This window comes from Geotrypetes seraphini, chromosome 2 (genome assembly GCF_902459505.1).
Source record: "Geotrypetes seraphini chromosome 2, aGeoSer1.1, whole genome shotgun sequence".
NCBI lineage: Eukaryota > Metazoa > Chordata > Amphibia > Gymnophiona > Dermophiidae > Geotrypetes > Geotrypetes seraphini.
Window position 1 is genome coordinate 528,584,169 of NC_047085.1, and position 23,318 is coordinate 528,607,486.

The 23,318-nt window shown below is 43.6% G+C and overlaps 1 pseudogene; it reads right to left on the reverse strand.

The window, feature by feature from the left end:
- Positions 1–23,318, reverse strand: part of LOC117354784 — a 183,025-nt pseudogene that overhangs the window by 15,174 nt on the left and 144,533 nt on the right.

The following is a 23,318-nucleotide window of genomic DNA, read 5'->3' on the forward strand; positions in this document are numbered from 1 at the left end:
TCTTATTGCTTCCCGATGTTCCAGCTCCCAAGTCAGCTTTATTTTGTTTAGTTGAAGTCATATTTCAATATATATTTTAGTTTCTTTAAAATTAAAATTTAAAATATTTAGTAGTAATTCTTTTTAATATATTTGCATATAAGGAGCTATTCGTTTATCCAACCATCCGTCCAAGCCACGCCCCCTTTTTTTTTTTTCTTCTCAGTATTCTTAAAGCAACTGTAAGTTATTTGTCTTAGGTTCTATTGCTGTGAGAAAAAATGTCATTAGTCTTTTTTTTTTCTTCTCCTTCAAGCCCTATCTCAGTCTCTATGAAGGCAATAACATTCAAGTAGTAGATCTTTTTTTATGTATGGTTGGTTATTCTTTTATAGAATTAATTTACCAAACTTGTTGTGACATCTAGCTTCATCGCTGAAAATTTTGTAGCCTTCTTTTCTGGCTCTCCTCTTATAAGCCCAATCGCAGCCTTTACCGAGGAGAGCAATATTCCATCCAATATATTTATTTCAGCGTCTCTCAATTGCCTCAATGTCACTTTTTTCAGGTTACAGAAATCATTAATCCTTTTATTTGTCCTTTTCTCACAGCCCAAACGCTGAAAAAAAAAAAAAAAACCTACAATCTCCTATATCTGAATCTTTTCAAGTACAACAGCAGAGATTGATATTTATATTGATATTTATATTTATCCTTCACAATTTCTTTTTCGAAGTTAGCAGCAAGGAAATAGTTAAAAAAACCGTTGCCCAGTAGATTTTACTGCAGACCTTGCTTTATCTCCAGCAGAGGACAGTTACTTTAAAACATCTTATTTCCTTAATATGACAGGCATCAGGCATTTCAAAACTTTTATCCCTGTCACTAAGCAGCTCACCGGCAGTCCCAGACGTTGTCAAATTTTTTTTTTTTTTTTCGATCTAAGATGGCCGCGATCGCGGTGCACCGAGCAACCGCCTGCAAACCCCCACCCTCGGGAACTTTTCCTCTGGCGTTTCACGCCGCAGAACTCCGACCGTGCCAAAGAGGAGGGGAAAGGGAGCCTCGGCCTCACGGCGTCTCGAATCAGTCTCCCCTGGCAATATCCAAGAGCTGCTGAGACGGATTCAGCCTTCCACACCTCGCCTCTCAGAAACAAACAGAAACAAAAACGGCACCTCTATCTCCCGATTCTCACCCAAAACGGCACCTCTATCTCTCCGATTCGATCAAGGAGGTAAACTCTAATTTATTATAACATCAAGAATGCAAAATCTTGTTTTTTTTTGTAGTTTTTTCCTGAAAATTAAGCCTGTTTGTACGGAGCTGTTTCCTCACCCAACCGTCGTCATTCGCGTCCAAGCCACGCCCCCCTTCAATATTGTTTTTAATAAAGATACCTAAATATTTTAAACCCTCATCTTTCCAGCAAAAGGAAAAAGAATCAAATAATCCCTTGACACAATGAACATTAAGCGGGAAAACTTCAGACTTACTCCAATTAATCTTATATCCTGAAAACTTTCCAAATCTCTCTATCAATTCAAGTAAGCATGGAATGGTGGTCTCTGGATTCCTCAAATAAAGCAGTATATCATCTGCATAAGCAGAGAGTTTATATTCCCAATTCGAATAAGGAATACCTTGTATCCCCTTTGCTTGATTAATAGCAATTAACAGGGGCTCCAAAACAACATCAAAGAGCAATGGAGATAAGGGACAACCCTGTCTAACTCCCCTTCGCAAGTCAAATCTGTCTGATAAACTATTATTAATGTATAATCTTGAACCAGGAGAGCTATACAGCGTCTGAATCATTTGAATAAAACCAGATCCCACCCCAAACCCTTCTAATGCTTGATACATAAAATTCCACTCCACCCTATCAAAAGCCTTTTCTGCATCTAGAGAGACCAAGAAAGTTGGATCATTCATATTTTTTGTTAAATTTAAAGTATGAAAAGCCAATCTAGTATTATGAGAAGAATGTCTCCTTGCAACAAATCCTGTTTGATGAGTATCAATAATAAAAGGGAGAGCTTTTGCCAATCTTAAAGCCAATAATTTAGCAATAATTTTCCCATCCACATTTATTAATGAAACTAGTCTTTAAGCCCGTTACATTAACGGGTGCTAGAAAGCAGCCCCCCTTTCCCTCTCCCCCTCCAGTTCCTCCCTGTCTCTCCGAAGCCCCCCTTCTGTCTTCCCCCCCCCTAAGCAAAATGATCTGCCTCCCAGCACACCCCTCCCCCCGAAGCAGCTCCCTTTCCCTCTACCCCTCCAATTCCTCCCTGACAGTGTCTCCGTGGTCCCCCTTCTGTCTCCCCTCCCAAGCAAAGCTGTCTGCCTCCCAGCACACCCCTCCCCCCCAAAGCAGACCCCTTTCCCTCTACCCCTCCAATTCCTCCCTGACTGTCTCTCCGTGGCCCCCCATTTTTTCTCCCCCCCAAGCAAAGCTATCTACCTCCCAGCACACCCCTCCCCCAAAGCAGACCCCTTTCCCTCTGGCCCTCCAGTTCCTCCCTGTGTCTCCGTGGCCCCCCCCTTCTGTCTCCCCCCCCCAAGCAAAGCTGTCTGCCTCCAAGCACACTCCTCCCCCAAAGCAGGCCCCTTTCCCTCTCCCGCTCCAGTTCCTCCCTGTCTCTCTGTGGTCCCCATTCTGTCTCCCCCCCAAGCAAAGCTGTCTGCCTCCAAAGCACAGCCCTTCCCCAAAGCAGGCCCCTTTCCCTCTCCAGCTCCAGTTCCTCCCTATCTCTCCGTGGCCCCCCTTCTGTCTCCCCCCCCAAGCAAAGCTGTGTGCCTCCAAGCACACCCTTACCCCAAAGCAGGCCCCTTTCCCTCTTCCTCTTCCCAGTTCCTCCCTGTCTCTTCGTGGCCCACGCGATTTTCTCTTCTCGCGGTCTGGTACCCCCTTCCCTTCCCGCGGTCGACAAACCTGTTGCCTCCAGCAGCCGCCGCACTACTGTAAACACGCTGCTTCGCGGCCTCTACTGCCCCGATTTGCTCTTCCATGTCCCTGATGATGTCATCAGAGAAACGGAAGAGCAAATGAAAGCAGTAGAGGCCGCGAAGCAGCGTGTTTACAGTGCTGCGGCGGCTGCTGGAGGCAAGAGTTTTGTCGACCGCGGGAAGGGAAGGGAAGGGGGTGGCGGCGGCAAAGGACTAAGGTAGTCGGCCAGACCGCGAGAAGGGTGGGCTGAGAGGAACCCGGGACCGTGGCAGAGGCTCGTTGCACAGTGTAAATACAGTTGCTCAGTGTGAGGCTTCCTTCGCTCTTCCGGGTCTGCATTCCGACTCCTCAACGCGCCAGCCTGAGCCGGCATAGGCGGTTGAGGGGGGAAGGTTGTGGTCGGAGTTGCTAGGCTGCAGCGGATGTGTGAGTTGTGAGTGTGGGGCCTGCAGCGGCGCGAGGTGGAGACGGAGAGCAGGCTGTGTTGACGTTGTAGGCGCGCATGCGCACTCGTATTTTCGCGACGGGACCAGGGAACACGTTTTTTTAGTGCGCATGCGCGGCCTATCATTTTATTATATTAGATAGGCCTGTAGTTTGAAACCAAAGTAGGATCTCTGTTTGGCTTCGGCAAAACAATAACCAACGAATCTGCCATAGTACCTGAAATACAACCTTTAGTCAGTTGATATTGATATAAATTTAACAAATGTGGTAAAAGGTTAATTTGAAATGATTTATAAAATTCTACTGTATAACCATCATGACCTGGAGCGGATCCAGCTCTAAGATACCTCAATGCTGTTTCTAATTCTTTTAGAGATATAGGTTCTTCTAAACTTCCTTTTATATGTTCAGGAATTTGTGGTCCATTAATTGAGTTTAAAAATTGTCTACCATCTTGTTCTTTGTTTCTATAAGTCTCTGAAGAATATGATTCCTTATAGAAAGCCAAAAATTGTTGTAAAATATGCTCATTTTTAGTATATGATTCTCCTTTGTTATCTTTTATTACAACAATCTTTGTTTTCCTTTTTTTGCCTTAAGATAATTTGCTAATAATTTCCCAGCCTTATTTGAATTTCCATAATACTGAGTTTGCTGATAAAACATATCATTCCTTACAAGCTTTGAAGATAATTCATTATATTTGGCTTTAGCTTTTAACAAAATTTGTAATGTACTTTGTTCAAATTTATTAATTCATTTATTTTCTAGAATTTTAATTTCTTTTTCCAAATCATAAAATTGTTTTTTATTTTGTTTTCTAACATGCGCTGAATATGAGATAATATGACCTTTCATTGTTGCTTTAAATGCATCCCATAACACCTCACTATTAATATCACCAGAATCATTAAATTGAAAAAAACTCAATCATTTTTTATTTAAACTCTTCAATAAAATTTAAATCTGCAATCAAAGTATTATCAAACCTCCAAATCGGCTTTACCTCAACTTGTTCATCTAATTGTAATTCAATCCAAACACCACCATGATCAGATAAAATGATAGGATGGCTTTAGTCACTTTCTGAGCTAATTTATTTGAAACAAATATATAATCAATTCTTGAACAAAAAGAAAATTCCCGATCATTAAAATGAAGAATACGCCATATATCTATTAAATCACATGTATGTGGGATCTCTAGCCGGGTGAAGTCTGGGGGTGGGTCATTAGCGTGGGCAGACTTGATGGGCTACAGCCCTTTTCTGCCGTCATATTCTATGTTTCTAAATTATCTAACCCTAATGATTTTATAATTTTACTTGGACTTTTATCCACAATCGGGTCCATTACAGCATTGAAATCTCCAGCCACTACCAAATTGGAAGCAGCCAGTGGTAATAATAATTGTTGTATACTTTTAAAAAACTCCATTTGATTCGAATTAGGAGCATATAGATTAAACAAATCAAGGGTATTATTTCCCATGCTCATTTTGACATGCACCCACCTACCCAATGGGTCAGCAGCAACCATCTGAAAATTCACTAAACATTTCTTACTTATTAATATAGCAACCCCCACCTTTTTCCCATTTGCTGGAGCAAAAAAACATTTTGAATCCATCCTCCTTCCAGCTTCCTAGATTCATTAAATGACAGGTGTGTCTAACATTTTCTTTTTCTTGATCATATGATTGAGGCCATTTACATTTAATGAAAAAAATGTAACCATCATTTAACTAAAAATTTATTCCAATAATAATATACATTTTTAATTATTATAGAATGATTAGACACCAGCACTATCTTAATTTCTAATAATAAATAAATTAAATATCCATTCCCTTTATTCCCAAAATTGATCATTAAACATATTATTAAAAACCCCCAACCCCATCCCTCCCAAACCCTCCCACCATTTGGTAACACTTGTAACGCACATAGGATATGTAACCCCTACACTCCCCCCAGGCAACGTTTAAAACATTTCATCTTTGTCAAAATAATAAAAATATATTTGTTTTGTTTTTTTTAAATAGCCTTATCTTAATTCATTTAATTAAAAAATTAAATACTCCTATTAAAGTAAAATTCATAAACCTTTATATTTGATCAATTCTTAACTCAAAATCAATTAATTACCCACATATACTGTCCTTTACCCCCATTATAATTATTTTATTAATCAATCATATTTAATATAATTGTTTCCTAACTCATAATTTTAAATAGAAAAAAATTAATCAAAGAAATCACTTATACAGTTAATGAAATCACATTTCATAAACGTAAATCTTATAAAATCAAAACACCACGCTTTACGTTCTTAAATTCATACTCAATTTCCTCTAATTCATTAAATCCACTGCCTCATTAATAATATCCAACCAAATTCAATGCCCGACAACATGATGCACGACCTACTACTACTGGATCCTAACAAGAACTGAAGCAGAACGTGACTTAGGGGTTATCGTCAGTGAGGACATGAAGGCTGCCAATCAAGTGAAGCAAGCTTCCTCCAAAGCAAGGCAAATCATAGATTGCATACGCAGGAGTTTCGTCAGCCGTAAGCCTGAAGTCATTATGCCATTGTATAGATCCATGGTGAGACCACACCTGGAGTACTGTGTGCAATTTTGGAGGCTGCATTACCGAAAAGATGTGCTGAGACTAGAGTCGGTCCAGAGAATGGCCACCCGAATGATCGCGGGTCTCAAGGATCTCCCGTACGAGGAAAGGCTGGATAAGTTACAGCTCTACTCACTCGAGGAACGCAGAGAGAGGGGAGACATGATCGAGACGTTCAAGTATCTCACGGGTCGCATCGAAGTGGAAGAAGATATCTTCCTTCTCAAGGGTCTCACGGCAACCAGAGGGCACCCGTGGAAAATCAGGGGAGGGAAACTGCACAGTGACACCAGGAAATTCTTTTTCACTGAAAGAGTGGTTGACCGCTGGAACAATCTTCCACTTCAGGTCACTGAGGCCAGCAGCGTGCCTGATTTTAAGGCCAAATGGGATAGACACGTGGGATCTATTCACTGAGTTAGGTGGGGAAGGGTCATTGCGGTGGGCAGACTAGATGGGCCGTGGCCCTTATCTGCCGTCTATTTCTATGTTTCTATGTAAATCTTAAAAAGATTCCATTAAACAAATGACACATAACATTTATGTCATCCTTCCATCCTCATATCCTGACCTTCATTCAAAAGAAAAATACTGAAAAGAACACAAATAAATAAACTCAGACCAGAAATATCCAAGAAAAGCAATAGACTCTCTTTAAACTTAACAAAAGCTCAATAATAATATAACTTTAAAACGGTTAATCCTCTTCATTTCTTCCTTCTTCTATTTCTAAAATAATATATCTGGAAATCAGTCCATCCTCTTCATTTCTTCTTTCTTCTATTTCTAAAATAATATATCTGGAAATCAGTTAATCCTCTTCATATCTTCTTTCTTCTTTTCCTGAAATAACATATCTGGAAATTAATCAATCTTTTTCATTTATTCTTTCTTTTATTCTTAGAAACACTTCACATAGACATTGGCTCTGAGGTGGCAAGGAAACTTTTCAGTTTTTCTGGATCCTCAAAGTAAAGTGACTTATTTCCAGAGGAAATTCTCATTCTTGCAGGATAGTATAAGCCATATTTGTATCATTTCTCTTTTAATTGCGCTCTAAGTTGAAGAAACTGCTGCCTTACAGCCACAGTACTTTTTTCAAAATCCGGCAAGAATATGAGCTTAGAGCCTTTGTAGTTTAAATTTTTATCAGCTTTTGCTAAGCTCAATATTTCAAATGCTTGACTGAACCTCAGAAGTTTGAAAACCAGAGGTCTAGGCTTGGAGTTATTTGCTGACCGTTGGAAAGGTCGTTCAATTTCTAGGGGGTACTTAGTGTTCAGCTGCAGCAGCTTTGGGAGCAAATTCTCCAGGAACTGAACCGGGTTTCCCCCCTCCAAATTTTCTGCCAGTCCAAAAATTTTAATGTTCTTTCTTCTGCCACGGTTCTCATAGTCCACCAGCCTTTTCTGTAACTCTTTGATGATTTTATTATCTTCCTTAGCAGTTAGTTCCATCTGATCCATCCTGGATTCTAAAACTGTCTCTTACTACCTGTTAATGTTTAACACTTCTTCTTTTACATCTTGAATGCTTTCTGCATTCTTCTGGATCTGTTTTGAAATTGTTTTAAGTTCAGCCATTATGTCTTTTTTCCCTATTTCTTCTTCCTCAGGAAGTGGGGCTTTTGCCGCCGCCGCAAAATCTTGCTTGAGGCGCTTTGCCGTACCGGATGTCGCAAAAGCCGCCTCAATTTTCCCCTGGCGTGTGCTGGTCATCTTCTCACATCACCTGGACGACAAAAATTTAATTTTTTGGCAAAAATGTATAATATATTTATAACAACCGCTGCCTGGCTATCAGAGCTCCACGATCACACCTCCATCCACTGCACGTGCCAAGCCACGCCCCCTTGTGAACACAATTTTAAAATAAGCTGCTATTTTTGGGACACAAGTATTCTGAGAAACTTCCACTTTAAAAAAATCATGGCATAAAACAACCTATCCCCCACCCCCCTACCTCAGAGAGTGGATTCAGGACTCGTAACCACAGTATAGTACAACAGAATCAGAAACTACATCCTCACCTGCTGAATGAGCCGAAAATCATGGCTCACTAGCATCATGCCTCCCTCAAATTCATTGATGGCATCGGCAAGGGCGTCAATGGTCTCAATGTCCAGATGATTGGTGGGTTCATCCAGAAACAGCATGTGTGGATTTTGCCAGGCGAGCCAGGCAAAGCACACCCGGCACTTCTGCCCATCTGACAAGTTCCGAATAGGGCTGACCTGCAGGAGAGTTTCCATTATTCTGTTGTTTAATAACAAATAAAAACTGATCACACACAAAGGAAGAACAGCAAAAGGAAAGAGAACATAAGAATTGCCGCTGCTGGGTCAGACCAGTGGTCCATCGTGCCCAGCAGACTGCTCACGTGGCGGCCCTTAGGTCAAAGACCAGTGCTCTATTTGAGTCTAGCCTTACCTGTGTACGTTCTGGTTCAGCAGGAACTTATCTAACCTTTTCTTGAATCCCTGGAGGGTGCTTTCCCCTATAACAGCCTCCAGAAGAGCGTTCCAGATTTCTACCACTCTCTGGGTGAAGAATAACTTCCTTACGTTTGTACGGAATCTATCCATTTTTAACTTTAGAGAGTGCCCTCTCGTTCTCTCCACCTTGGAGAGGGTGAACAATCTCTCTTTCTCTACTAAGTCTATTCCCTTCAATATCTTGAATGTTTCGATCATGTCCCCTCTCAGTCTCCTCTTTTCAAGGGAGAAGAGGCCCAGTTTCTCTAGCCTCTCATTGTATGGCAACTCCTCTAGTACCTTAACCATTTTTGTCGCTCTTCTCTGGACCCTTTCAAGTATTACTATGTCCTTTTTTATGTACAGCGACCAGTGTTGGATGCAGTATTCCAGGTGGGGGCGCACCATGGCCTGTTACAGCGGCATGATAACCTTCTCTGATCTGTTTGTGATCCCCTTCTTAATCATTTCTAGCATTCTGTTCGCCCTTTTTGCCGCCACTGCGCATTGCGCGGACGGCTTCATTGACTTGTCTACAAGTACTCCCAAGTCTCTTTCCTGGGGGCTCTCTCCGAGTACAGCACCGGTCATCCTGTATTTGTGCATATGATTTTTGTTACTTACATGCATCACCTTACACTTATCCACGTTGAACATCATTTGCCATTTCAATGCCAATTCCTCACACAATACTTCCTAAATAAGTTATTTATTTATTTGCTCAATTATTTAACCTGTCCTCCGAAAGGAACCCAGAATGGGTTACAAAGTACATCCACAATATAATCGACACAGGACAAAGATTACATAATTTACAATATAGACATGACAAAAAATATATTCACTAAGCAGCTCTGGTGAGAGTAGGTGGCATAGGTGTGTTGACTCTGAATGGCATTTCTGGGTTCATGTCCTTAAGATGCTGGGCTTGTGAAGAGGAAGGTTTTCATAGCTTTCCTGAAGCTCTAGAGGCCATCTAGTGTTCTATCAGATGGGAGGATGGTGTGCCATAGTCTGGGTATGAAATGTGAGTACCCAGACTACGACGGGAGCTCACAGCAGCCATTTTCTATAAGTGATCTGCACGGGGCAGGAGCATAGGAAAATCGCTCCTGCCCCAAAAACCCGCTAGATCATCAGGTAAGGCTTAAGGGATGCCGAGGGAAGCGAGAGGTGGGTCAGAGCCAATCCAAATATTATTTGCGGTTTTTTAATATTCGCGGGCTGGCTCTGCTCCCAACCCCCGTAGATACGGAGGGAGAAGTGTAGTTTGGATACGTGATCTGTCATTGATAAGTTTGAGTCGAGAGTTACTCCTAGGCTGCAGATGTTATCCTTGGGTGTAAGGTTGTTTGTGCCCCAGTAAAAGGACGGACAGGGGTATATGCAAAGATCTTTCTGGATCCAGAGAAGTTCTGTCTTGGACTCATTTAACCGTAACTTGTTCCCGGTCATCCAAGTCTTTATTTCAGTTAAGCAAGACTGGAGATTTTTGATTTGTGGGTGTCGGCCTAGTGGGAGGTAGAGTTGTAAGTCATCTGCGAAAGAGTGGATTCTGATTTGGTGTTTTCCCGCTATGTCCAGTACTGGTTTGACATAGAGGTTGAAAAGAAGTGGTGAAAGTAAGGCTCCCTGAGGCACTCCATAGTGGAATGGCTTGGGTTCAGATAAGGATTTCCCTAGCTAGGATCTGTCGTTCAGGAATAAGGAGAATCATCGAAGTGCACTGTCATGGATTCCAATGGTTTTTAGCCTGGACAGGAGTAGAGAATGGTCGATGGTGTCAACAGCGGCACTGAGGTCTAATAGTACCAACAGTCACCTAAGATATCCAAGATCACTGTTTCTATGCTGTGGTGTTTCCTGAAACCTGATTGGAAGTTGGAGAGGGTGACGTTTGTCTCTATGAAGTCTTGTAGTTACGTGAATACTGACTTTTCCAATATTTTAGAGAAGAATGTGAGGTTTGAGACAGGTCTGAAGCTGCTTGGGTTGTCTGGGTTCATGGTTGTTTTTTTCAGGAGTGGTTTTACTATAGCTGATTTTCAGCTCTGTGAACTACACCTGTCTTAAGGGACTTGTTTATTAGGGTAGGATGGATTCCATGAGTACCTCGTTTGTATTCAGGAGTGTAGTGGAGGGACAAGGGTCCAGGATCAAGGTCGTGGAGCATACGGAGTTGATCATGGTTTTAAAGTCGTTGAGGGAGATCGGTTTGAAACTGCTCAAGGTTTCTGTCTGGTGTGGATTGTCGACTTGAGTGGTCTCTGGGATATTTGGGAGTGTTTTGGCCGTCTGAGTCCAGATTTGCACGTATCTTTGATATTTTGTCATGGAAGGTGGAGAGGGATTTACTGTCTAGGTCGTTTTGCTGGAATGCATTGGACCGTGGGGACGAGGAGAATAGGTATTTTGTTAGTGAGTAAGATGGCCTTCGAGCGGTATGGGACCTTGGATAGTAGTAGAGTGGTGAAATGTGCTTTCTTTTGCTTCATGTGTGGCTAATTTGTAGTTTATGCAGAAGGTTTTTCCAGGTGCTTTGTCCTTGGCACTAAGAGTTTTGCACCAAGTTTTTTCTGTTTTTCATGACTATAGTAACATAGTAGATGACGGCAGAATAAAGACCCGAATGGTCATCCAGTCTGCCCAACCTGATTCAATTTAAAATTTTTTTTTTTTTTTCCTTCTTAGCTATTTTCCTGGACAGAATCCAAAGCTTTAGGCCGTACTATGCTTGGGTTCCAACTGCCGAAATCTCTGTTAAGACTTACTCCAGCCCATCTACACCCTCCCAGCCATTGAAGCCCTCCCCAGCCCATCCTCCACCAAACGGCCATACACTGACACAGACCGTGCAAGTCGCCCAGTACTGGCCTAGTTCAATATTAATATTATTTTCTGAATCTAAATCTTCTGTTGTTCATCCAACGCTTCTTTGAACTCGTCACAGTTTTACTCTCCACCACCTCTCTCGGGAGCGCATCCAGGCATCCACTACCCTCTCCGTAAAGTAGAATTTCCTAACATTGCCCCTGAATCTACCACCCCTCAACCTCAAATTATGTCCTCTGGTTTTACCATTTTCCTTTCTCTGGAAAAGATTTTGTTCTACGTTAATACCCTTTAAGTATATTGAAACGTCTGAATCATATCTCCCTGTCTCTCCTTTCCTCTAGGGCAGTGTTTTTCAACCGCTGTTCCGCGGCACACTAGTGTGCCGCGAGATGTTGCCGGGTGTGCCGTACGGTCAGGGCCGCCATCAGGCAGTACCACCAGTCTAGGAGAGGGGCGGTCCGCCCCACGTGGACAGGAGAGAGCTGGACGCGGGACCCGCGGAGTTCAATACATCTCGAGCCGCGAGGCTCGTCTTCTGTTCCTGCCTGCCTGCAGCTAACATATAGCCAATCGCAAGCGTTCCCCGATTGTCAGCGCTGACGTCGGAGGGAGGGCTTAAGCAAAGCCTGCCCTCCGACGTCAGCGCTGACGTCGGAGAATACTTCCGTTCGGCTATTTGTGTGCGGCAGGGCAGACAGGAAGCAGAAGACAAGCCTCGCGGCTTGAGCTTCGTTTTGCTGAGAAAGTTGCAAAGATGGGCTGGGTAGGCAAACACGGAACACAAAAGGGGGGAGGGAGTGCGTTTTGGGACACAAGGCATGAACTTGGGAGAGAGGAAGGGAGGGAAAGAGATGCTGAGGTGGGGGAGGGAATGCGTTTTTGGACACAGAAGAAATGGACTTGGGAGAGAGGAAGGGAGGGAGAGAGGAAGGGAGGGAAAGAGATGCTGAGGTGGGGGAGGGAATGCGTTTTTGGACACAGAAGAAAATGGACTTGGGAGAGAGAGGAAGGGAGGGAAAGAAGATGCTGAGGTGGGGGAGGGAATGCGTGTTTGGACACAGAAGGCATGGACTTTGGAGAGAGGAAGGGAGGGAAAGAGATGGTTGTGTACACGGGGAATAGAAGAAAGGAGAATTTTTGGTCATAGGGAGGGAGTGAGGTACAGATAGTGGCATACCAGGGTGGGGGGGGGGGGCGGTCTGCCCCACCCCGGGTTTACGTCCCAATGGGGTGCACAGCTGGCCACCCTCCAGTGTTGTCCCTAGGCCGGCAAACTGCGGCTCTTTAGCCACTTGAGTGCCACCGCCGCCAACGGTGTTGTTGGCGGTGGCAGCATTATAAAATACTTTCTTTGTGTTTATTTGATTCCTATTCAAGAGAATTACTTTATATATAGTCAATATAGGCACAGAGTTAAATTTTTTAACATTTTCTAATGGTGGTGTGCCTCGTGATTTTTTTCATGAAACAAGTGTGCCTTTGCCCAAAAAAGGTTGAAAAACACTGCTCTAGGGTATACATATTCAGGGCTTCCAGTCTCTCCTCATACGTCTTCTGGCGCAAGCCTCCTATCATTTTTCGTCGCCCTCCTCTGGACCGCCTTGATTTTGTTGAGGAAGAAGTCTGTACCTGTTGTTTTCCAGTTAGTCCATATCTTCCAATGATTTTTCTCATTTCTTCCTTCTCCTTGATTTCTGGATAACACTTCATCATGTATTCTAGAGGTGATAGATCCATGTCCAGTTGCTCTTGTAAAATGCTGTATCAGGGAAAAAAAGAGAGATGACAGAAATTAGTTTGGATTTGCAGAAACTAACAGAGATAAAGATGATGAAATTCAAGAAAATTATTAACTCATCTGTTCATGTGGAACACAGCACTAATTTGAATTTGGAAAATGTATTTGCCAATTGTCTTCTGAAAGCTTTAGAGCTTTCCAAATTATTCTTAGCTTGAGGAAATTTATCCAATTAAATTTCTCCTGAGTAGCAACCTCTTCCCAGTCTGGCTGCATCTTTGGTTAGAAGGAAAACAAAACAGTAGAAACTGTCTTTACATCGGTGAGAGGCACGAAAACAAACAACGAAAGAGAACAGATGGCGCTCAATCCTTTTATTTATTAACAGAGTGCAATCTGGTCTCCTTCGTTGTTTGTTTTCGTGCATCTTTGGTTAGGACAGTTTCAGTAGAGGAACTCTGAAAAGAGATACTTTAGCCCAGATCTAAATGAACCAGGGAATGTCTTGAACTGCTGAACGATTCAAATGTCAGCCTCAAAGATCTTTAGCAGCTTGCAGCCACTGAGACTGTAAGGGTCATTAGGTCTGCATCATACTTAGATATGCCAACGGAGTGACATGCATTGTTCATACTAACAGGCTCATCATTATCAACAAGTTTCAGGTTATTTTCTGATTTCTTCTTCTCCTGTATACAGCAAGAAACCTTCAATCCAATGTCAGAGCTGATGTCAGAGGGAAGGCTTGTGGGTCAGCCACAAGCAGCCATGTGAATTGCTGCCTGCGCATCCCCCCAACAAGCCGCTGAAGACAGATGGAGCGAGTGCGGCTCAAACAAGTAAGAGGACACAATCTTTCTTGGTCAAAGGGAGAAAGATGTTGGGGCACAATTCTGGGACAACGGCTGGAAGTCAGGGGGGAGGGGGCACGAACTCGACTCAGAAGGAAGGAAGGTGGCATGAACATGGGACACAGAAGGGATGGATGAAGAGGGCACTAACTTGGGACATAGGAGGGAGGGAATAGAAAGGGAGAATTGTTGGGCATGAGTGTGTGTGAGAGGGAAAGAGATGGTGGCACATGGGGAAGGAAGAAAGAGGAAAATTAGGCATAGTTAGAGGTAGAGATGCATAGGGAAGAGAAGGATGAGAGGGAGAAATGTTGGATATGGTGGTGGAGAGGGAACAGAGACAGATTGATGGGGATACAAGGGGGAGGACTATTGGACATAGTGATGGAGGAGAGTTGTGACATGGTGCTTGAGAGGGGTGATAGGAGAAATGGGCATGGGGCTGGTGGGCTGTGGTGAAAAATGCTGCATATGATCTGGGGAATGAGAGAGGGAGAAATGTTGGATTCATGGAGGGACAGAGAGAGAGAGAGATGTTGGTTGGGAAAGGGAATTAGGTCCAGAGGAGAGGAAGTGTGCAGAAGGCAGAATGAAAGAAATATTGGACGCATAGTCAGAAGGAAGTGCAACCAGAAACTCATGAAATCACCAGCCAACAAAGGTAGGAAAATGATTTTATTTTCAATTTAGTGATCAAAATATGTCCGTTTTGAGAATTTATATCTGATGTCTATATTTTGAACTATATTTTTCTGTTTTTCTATAGTTGTTACTGAGATACATATTTAAAGTCATGGGGGTTCTGGTGGACCAAACAATGAAGCCAGGGGCACAATGCGCAGCGGCCTCAAAGAAGGCGAACAGAATGCTGGGCATTATCAAAAAAGGAATCACTACCAGAACCAAAGAAGTTATCTTGCCGCTATATCAGGCGATGGTACGCCCGCATCTGGAGTACTGCGTTCAATACTGGTCGCCGTACCTTAAGAAGGATATGGCGACACTCGAGAGAGTCCAAAGAAGAGCAACGAAAATGATAAAGGGCATGGAAAACCTTCCATATGCCGAGAGGCTGGAGAAACTGGGGCTCTTTTCCCTGGAAAAACGGAGACTTAGAGGGGACATGATAGAAACTTACAAGATCATAAAAGGTATAGAGAGGGTTAGAGAGGGACAGATTCTTCAGACTGGCTGGGGAAACAAGAACAAGAGGGCACTCAAGAAAATTGAAGGGAGATAGATTCAGAACGAATGCTAGGAAGTTCTTCTTCACTCAGAGGGTGGTGGATGCCTGGAATGCACTTCCAGAGGAGGTGGTAGAGCAGAGTACGATTTTGGGTTTCAAGAAGGGGTTGGACAGGTTCCTGAAGGAAAAGGAGATTGAGGGATATAGATAGAGAGGGTACTATACAGGACAAAATGTCTTCAGTAGAGGATCACTTGCAGGTCACTGACCTGGGGGGCCGCCACAAGAGCGGACTGCTGGGCACGATGGACCTTTGGTCTGACTCGGCAGAGGCGATGCTTATGTTCTTATGCCTTGACTTCTTGGAAAAAAACCCCGAATATAAATGATATTTAACATTTTCTCTGTATTTTAGGAATTTTTAATTTTTATTTTGTGGTTACCATTAAGTATTAATAAGATTATATTGTGTGTATATGAAAAATGGATGGAAGAAATTGCATTACAATTAGTACTATTATTAGGGGGGGTCAGGGGCGGAGTTTGAGTGGGGGTACTCGGTTGCTATTTGTTAGACTTAGAGGGTACTTGGCTTGAAGAAGCTGAGAAACACTGCTCTAATACATAGCAAGAGTTAGGAAAATGTGATGCACAGAATAATACCTGATGGTATCGGCCAATCTTTACATGAGAATGTTTGCGAATCATCCCATCTGTTGGTAACAGCTATGAAAAGAATAAAACAAAACATTAACAAAATAAAGATATACAGTTATACATTAAACTAGTCTTATAGCCCGTTACATTAATGGGTGCTAGAATATATGTGTGTGTGTGTGTCTGTCTTTAATTCTTTCTCTCTCTCTGTCTCTCCTTTGCGCTTTCTGACTTTCTTTTTCCTTGGCTGTCCACCACCACCCCTTGCCTGCTCCCCCTGTCCATTCTCCTTTCCTTTTACCTACCCTGTCCTGCAGTAGGCCTCCCTTCCTTTTCCCCCCTGCTGTGGAGCACTGGGACACTGAATGGTACATGTTTATGTAAATACTTGAAACTTGATTTGCTTTCTGCATTTGTATCTTTCTTTTTTTTTTTTTTTTCCTTGGCTGTCCACCACCACCCCTTGCCTGCTATTTTTGTCACCTACCATATGTTCCTCACATGGTTAAACTGCAGTGCCCTGTCCTCAACAACTAAAACGTAACCGATTTAATTACCATATTTTTTGCTCCATAAGATGCACTTTTTCCACGCCCCAAAAAGGGTGTGTGTCTTATGGAGCGAATATACCTCTGCGCCCCCTGGCGTTCTGTTGCTGCTCGTTGCCACCCCACCATCCCCTCACCGCCCTCTGACTTGAAAGGAAGAGAAGGACCAGCGGTCTGCAAGTCTTGGCCCGATGTCAATTCCCTTCGGAGAGAAAGTCCAGGCCCAGACCTTATCTCTGACATCAGAATTGACGTCAGAGGAAGGCTTGTGGGCCCAATTGCAAGCTGCCGGCCCTTCGTGTAGTTGCGTGCAGGAGTCAGCAGTCGCTTTGCCCTGTCGGAAGCAGGAGTCAGCGGCATCGGGTGTGCTCTGCGGTCCAGGAGTGCAGGAGCCTCGTTTTGAGTGTGTTGCAGTCCAGGCCTTGAGGATCATGGCAGGGAGGAAGGCATTGTTTGGCGGCCGCTGGAAGGAGGGTGGAGTTCGGTCCTGTGTCGGTCCCACTAAACCGGCTGGCAATAACGAAGCCAGACATCACAGGGGCTTTCCCTCTTGCTAAATCGCTATAGGCTCTGTCTCGATCCCGCCCCTCAAAATCAGGAAGTAACTTCAGAGATGGGCAGGATCAAGACCGGCAGAGCCTTTAGTAATTTGGCAAAAGGGAAGAACCCATGGCATCTGACTTTGTTATTGCCAGCCGTTTTAACAGGGACAGGACCGAAGGCAGGACTGCTCACAATCCGGATGTGCCACAGGACTCGGCGTTCACTCCCTGTGTGACGGTTCGTTCCGCCTCGAGAACAGGGAAGTGCCAGACCGTAAGCCATGCATGCGCACTTCCTAGCTACAGCTCACGGAAAACGGACGCACGCTTAGGAAGTGCGCATGCGCGGCTTACCGTTTTATTATATTAGATAATTATGTATATTTATTTTTCAAAATCTGTTTTGCACCATACTGAATTTTTTTTAATTTAAGGCATTTTGGGTGCAATTTTATAACTGGGTGCCACAATTGCAGGTAAAAACACAAAGTAAAACCTGGTACCGTATATACTTGAATATAAGTTGAGACCCCCTCTACCCCCCAAAAAGGAGAAAAAATGGTTGACTCGAATATAAGTCGGGCGGCTTAATATTCAAGTGCCCTGCCCTATCAGGTTCTGCAACCAGCACCCTTCCCTTCCTCCCCTGTCAGACTCTGCAGCCAGCATCCTTCCTTCCCTCCCCCATCAGATTCTGCACCCTCCCTCTCTCCCAGGCTCTGCACCCTGCCCCCCCTCCCTGCCCTAGTTTCATACTAGAGAATGACACGGTGAGAAAATTCATCACCGTTCCCATCCCCCACGGATAACCGTGGGAAACCATCTTCATGTCATTCTTTAAAGAGAGAGGAAAGAATCAGAGTATAATTGGGCACAACCACTGACACGCAAGCTTTGCTTTGAAGAATGCTGGTGTAGAAGGACTGAGGTTGAAATAGACACTAGAAAATGACATGGGATTATTTCCCGCGGTTATCCACGGGGACGGGAACGGTGATGAATTTTGTCATCGTGTCATTCTCTACTTCATACCTCTACTGCTGATCCCCGGTGGAGGTGCAGTGGGCAGGAGCGAACTTTCTGAGTTCCTGCCCCGCTAACTGGCTGCCGTGAGTTTCTTCGGCCGCTGAGCAGCACAAGCAGGCACGCGATTTGGCACTGCTCCTTGGTGCTGAGCAGCTTCCTTACTGACTCCCGTGAATTCTTGTTTGCAGGAGCCAGTAAGGAAGCTGCTCAGCACTGAGCAGCAGCACCAAATTACACGCCTGCTTGTCCTGCTCAGGAGCCAAAGAAACTCGTGGCAGCCAGTTAGCAGCGGGGCAGGAACTCGGAAAGTTTGCTCCTGCCTGCTGCACCTCCACCAGGGATCAACAGTAGAGGTATGAGGCTAGGGCAGGGAGGGTGGGGCAGAGTGCAGAGCCTGGGAGAGAGGGAGGGTGCAGAGGCTAGGGCAGGGAGAAGGGCTTGGTGCAGAGCCTGGTGGCGGAAGCTGGCAATAATTTTGGAAGGGGGTGTATTGTTGGCTCAAAAATCCCGGTTTATATTTCTTTTTTTTCCCCCCAATTCTTTATTCATTTTTTCATCTTACATCAAGTGTACAATATTACATCAATTAAATCATACATATCACTTGAAATTTTTCCTATTAACATCTTAAATACATAAAATAACCCCCCTCCCCCACCCTCCCTTTCCACAAATATTGTAATCAAAAATAACATACATGTGTTATATTCATAAATATTGATTAAACCTATAATATAACTATATATCACCCCTCTTCCCATTATTATAATTATACTTTCAGTGTAAAAAGGTGTCTAATCATTACAATAAGTTATCAATGGCCCCCAAATCTTTTTCAAATTATTATAAATCCCTTTTTGTATAGCAATTGTTCTTTCCATTTTGTATATATGGCACAACGAATTCCACCAGAAGGTGTAATTAAGTCTGGTGTAATTTTTCCAATTTCTGGTGATATGTTGAATGGCGACCCCTGTCATTATTACTAAAAGTTTATTGTTACTTGATGAAATTTGACTTTTTGTTCTCATAGACGTCCCAAATAGAATTATATCGTATGATAGAGCTACATGGCTTTCTAATAAACAGTTAATATGAGACCAAATTGATTTCCAAAAGGCCATGATACAGGGACAAAAATATAACAATTTATCTAGAGTCCCTGCTTCCAGATTACAATGCCAGCATCTAATAGACTTAACGCTATCCAACTTTTGTAATCTAACTGGGGTCCAAAATGCTCTATGTAACAAAAAGAACCAAGTTTGTCTCATAGATGCAGACACTGTACATCTCATTCTCCAAGACCAAATTCGTGGCCATTGAGATGCAGAAATTTGATGCTTAATCTCAATGCTCCAAATGTCTTTAAGACCAGGTCTTTGTTTTTTTTTATTCCGGTTTATATTTCAATATATACGGTATATTAAAAGCAATAAACCAGGAAAAGAATCAGTTGGACCACTAGATGACCAAGGGGTAAGAGGCATTTAGGGAAGATAAGGCCACAGCGGAGAGATTAAACTAATTCTTTGCTTCAGTCTTCACCGAGGAACCTGGTGCCAGAAATGGTATTCGTGTGTGTGCGGGCGTGTTTTCCCAGGACAGTTGCAAAGTCCAGAGAAAGAAAAAAAGAGAAGATTTTCTGCACAGGTGCTGCCATGTGTCCTGCAAGAGCTCAGAAGCTGCTCACCTAAGAGTACAGGAAAAGTTCACCCAAGGGTGCTGCTAGTGCCAACAGTGACTGGCAGAGTACAGCAGAACTATAAGTGCCAGAAGCTTGCAGCTATGGTGGCGGGGGGAGAGGGGAAACGTTGAAAAGAATTTTGCAGGTATGGGAAAGGTAGCAAGCCCCACAAACTGCAGAAGGGAAGAGTTGCAGCAAACATTGGAGAGAAGAAGTAAACAGATATAGTTATGTCATGGGAGAGCTACTCTAGAGTGGAAACTCCCGCACACACCTACACCTAAACCCCAGCCTTTTAGCTAAGGGAGAGCTCTGGCGACATCATCAACTAGTGTGCCTAATCTCCCCAGCTTTTCTATGGAGAAAAATCAACATGCATATGACCTTATCAGTGCAACTATTAAGGATACATATCTATAGAAAGAGACATTTAAAGGAGAAATTAGATTCTTACGCTGCTTAATTTCCTTTCTTTTAGGACTCTCCAGACCGGTACAGCTTCACTGATGGGTAATAGCTCACTTTGACCAGCAAGTGGAGACTGAGACCAAACTTTTGGTTGTAGTACTAATAGTTCTGTAGCTCCCTTTATCAATACCAGTCTGTCGAATAGCCAAGCAGAACTAAAATTGAACAGAAACAACGCTCCAAACAGGAGTAATAAGACTATACATATAGGAACGTGCATGGAACAAGCCACCTGCAGATAAAAGGGTCCCCACAGCTCACCAGCTGAGCCATAGCCATTGTTCTTTAATCTTCCCGGCCCAGGAAAAATACTAGAACCCGCAGAAAAAGCAAAATCTTCATGCGAAAAACTGCAAAAACAACAGACGGACAGATAGGGTGGGGTGCTGTATCAGTCTGGAGAGTCTAAAAGAAAGAAAATTTGCAGGTAAGAACCTAATTTCTCCTTCTTTATCACTTCTTCAGCCCGGTACAGCTTCACTGTTGGGATGCACCAAAGCAGTACCCATCATGGGTGGGACCCCCTGAGGGTCGCCACCAGAACACACACACTGAACACCGTGTCCCGACGTACCTTGAATGTCCACACGGTAGTACTGCATAAAGGAATGGAGAACCGACCAAACCATGGCCTTACAAATATCCATTGGAGGCACCAGAAGAGAAGAGACTCAGCCCACAAAGCTGCCGGACCACAAGTGGAATGAGCCTTAAGAAAATCCAAAACAGGCTTCTTGGAGCAACTGGTCTGGGAACTGACAAGAGGGAGGGCTATTTTAGATTTGGTCAGCGCAACACATGGTATGGGAGTTAACTGTGTTGGGTCCGTTGGGAAATAGTGATCATAATGTGATCGAATTTGAGCTGATACCGGAAGTAACATCACAAAAGAAATCTACTGTAGGGACGTTTAATTTTCGAAAGGGCGAATATGATAAAATGAGGAAAATGGTTAAAAAGATGCTAAAAGGATTGGTTGCAAAGGTTAGGACTGTAAACCAGGCGTGGATGTCATTTAAAAATACCATCGTGGAAGCCCAGATCAGATGTAGTCCACGTATCAGCAAAGGTGGAAAGAAGAGGAAACGAGAGCAGGCATGGTTAAAAAGTGAAGTGAAAGAGGCTATTAGAGCAAAAAAAAATTATTTAAAGAATGGAAAATGGATCCGAATGATGAAAATAAGAAGAAACACAAGCACTGGCAAGTTAGATGCAAAGTACTGATAAAGACAGCTAAGAAAGAATATGAAAAGAAATTTGCCAAAGAGGTAAAAACTAATAACAATTTTTTTAGGTACTTCAGAAGCAGAAAACCTGTGAGGGAATCTGTGGGACCGTTGGATGGCCAAGGAATGATAGGGGTGCTCAGGGAGGATAAAGGCCATAGCGGAAAGACTGAATGAATTCTTTGCTTTGGTCTTTACGGAAGATGATGAAGAAATCTACCTGAAACCGGGAAATGGTTTTCAAGGTAATGATGCGGAGGAACTTAAAGAAATCTCGTGAGAATCTGGAAGTGTACTAGCCATAATCCACAAGTTAAAAAGTGATAAATTGCCTGGACCAGATGGTATACATCCCAGGGTACTAAAAGAACTCAAACATGAAATTGCTGACCGGCTGCTATGTGTCTGTAACCTGTTTGCTTAAAATCATCTGTAGTTGGAGGGTGGACAATGTTACAGCGATTTTTAAAAGGGGCTCCAGGGAAGATTTGGGAAATTACAGTCCGGTAAGCCTCACTTTGGTGCAGAGCAAAAATGGTAGAAACGATTATAAAAATAGAATTGTGGAACACATAGACAAACATGATTTAATGAGACAGAGTCAGCATGGGTTCAGCGAGTGAGATCTTGCCTTACAAAGTATGCGTGACTTCTTTGAAGGTATGAATAAACATGTGGATAAAGGTGAGCCATTTGATATAGTGTATCTAGATTTTAAGAAAGCTTTTGATAAAGTTCCTCACGAGAGGCTCCTGAGAAAATTAAAGAGTCATGGGATAGGTGGCAAAGTTCAGTTGTGGATAAGGAATTGGTTATTGGATAGAAAACAGAGGGTAGGGTTAAATGGTCATTTTCCTCAATAGAGGAGAGTAAACAGTGGAGTGCCACTAAAAATGGAGCAGAGTCCACCAAAAACGGACCCCCCGAGGCCTGTAGCGGCTGACAGGCCTGAACCACCCCAACCCTAAAGCAGGGTTAGGGTTAGCAGTAGCGGTAAAGGAGTCTCCAGCACACACGGCGGTAAGGGGATACCTTATTTCCCTGACCGTCGACAGTGAGGGGAAGCCCAGGCTTCCCCACTGTCAGCTGCCGGCAAGCGAGGCACTCGCAAAGGGGATCCCTGGATGCCAGGACACAATGCCAACAAGGATTCCCCTTCGCAGCGGCCTGCATACCGCAAGCACAGACTGGCTGCGGCTGCCTTGCATCTGGAGCACAATGAGCACTTCTTCCCTAGCTGAAATAAAAGTGCCGGTTAACAATAAAAAAGCAATAAACTGACAAGGGAAGGATCCCTGCAGACCGACACTGCCTCAGGATTGTTTTTTTTTTTAGGAACAGACTCCAGGCTATATGCTTTGCCGGTATCGGTGGCAAGGCTTACAGTTGAGGCACCTCTACAAAAATATGGGGAGGTTGAGGAAAATTGGGGGGAGGGGATTTAACTCATGATCTGTCAAGGATGACAAATCCCTGAGGTTGGTGCAGGATCCCCAAACAGGGTCCCCTCCCCCAAGCTCAGTCCGGCACAAAACGGGATAAGGAGCGCTAAACAGGAGACTGGCACATCTAACCTTCACCTGCTGGAGACTGAGTAAAGACTGGTTAGATAGAGGGTGCTACAGCTATTAGTACTACAACCAAAGGTTTGGTCTCAGTCTCCACCTGCTGGTCAAAGTGAGCTATTACCCATCAGTGAAGCTATACTGGTCTGGAGAGGTGATAGAGAATGTTGTCTTTCAACCTGAATATCATAAAGAGATGTTTATTATCTGCCTAATTCATTCTCACCTCTCCTGTTAGCAACTTTAGCAGTGTGGATTTCCCAGCTCCATTGGGGCCAACCAGAGCAACCCGAGTATCCAAGTCAATTCCAAACTCCAGATTCTTATAGATTTAAAGGCTGAAATGCAGACAAAAACTGTTACAGTAAGGCCATCTCTCAGGACGATGCTACCCACCTACTCATTATCCCTGACAGCTCCCACATCCACTTCTTCCTGTATGATTTCTGCTTTAAGCATCCATTCCCATACTGAACTATTCCAAGGGACCCAGTCCAGACATCAT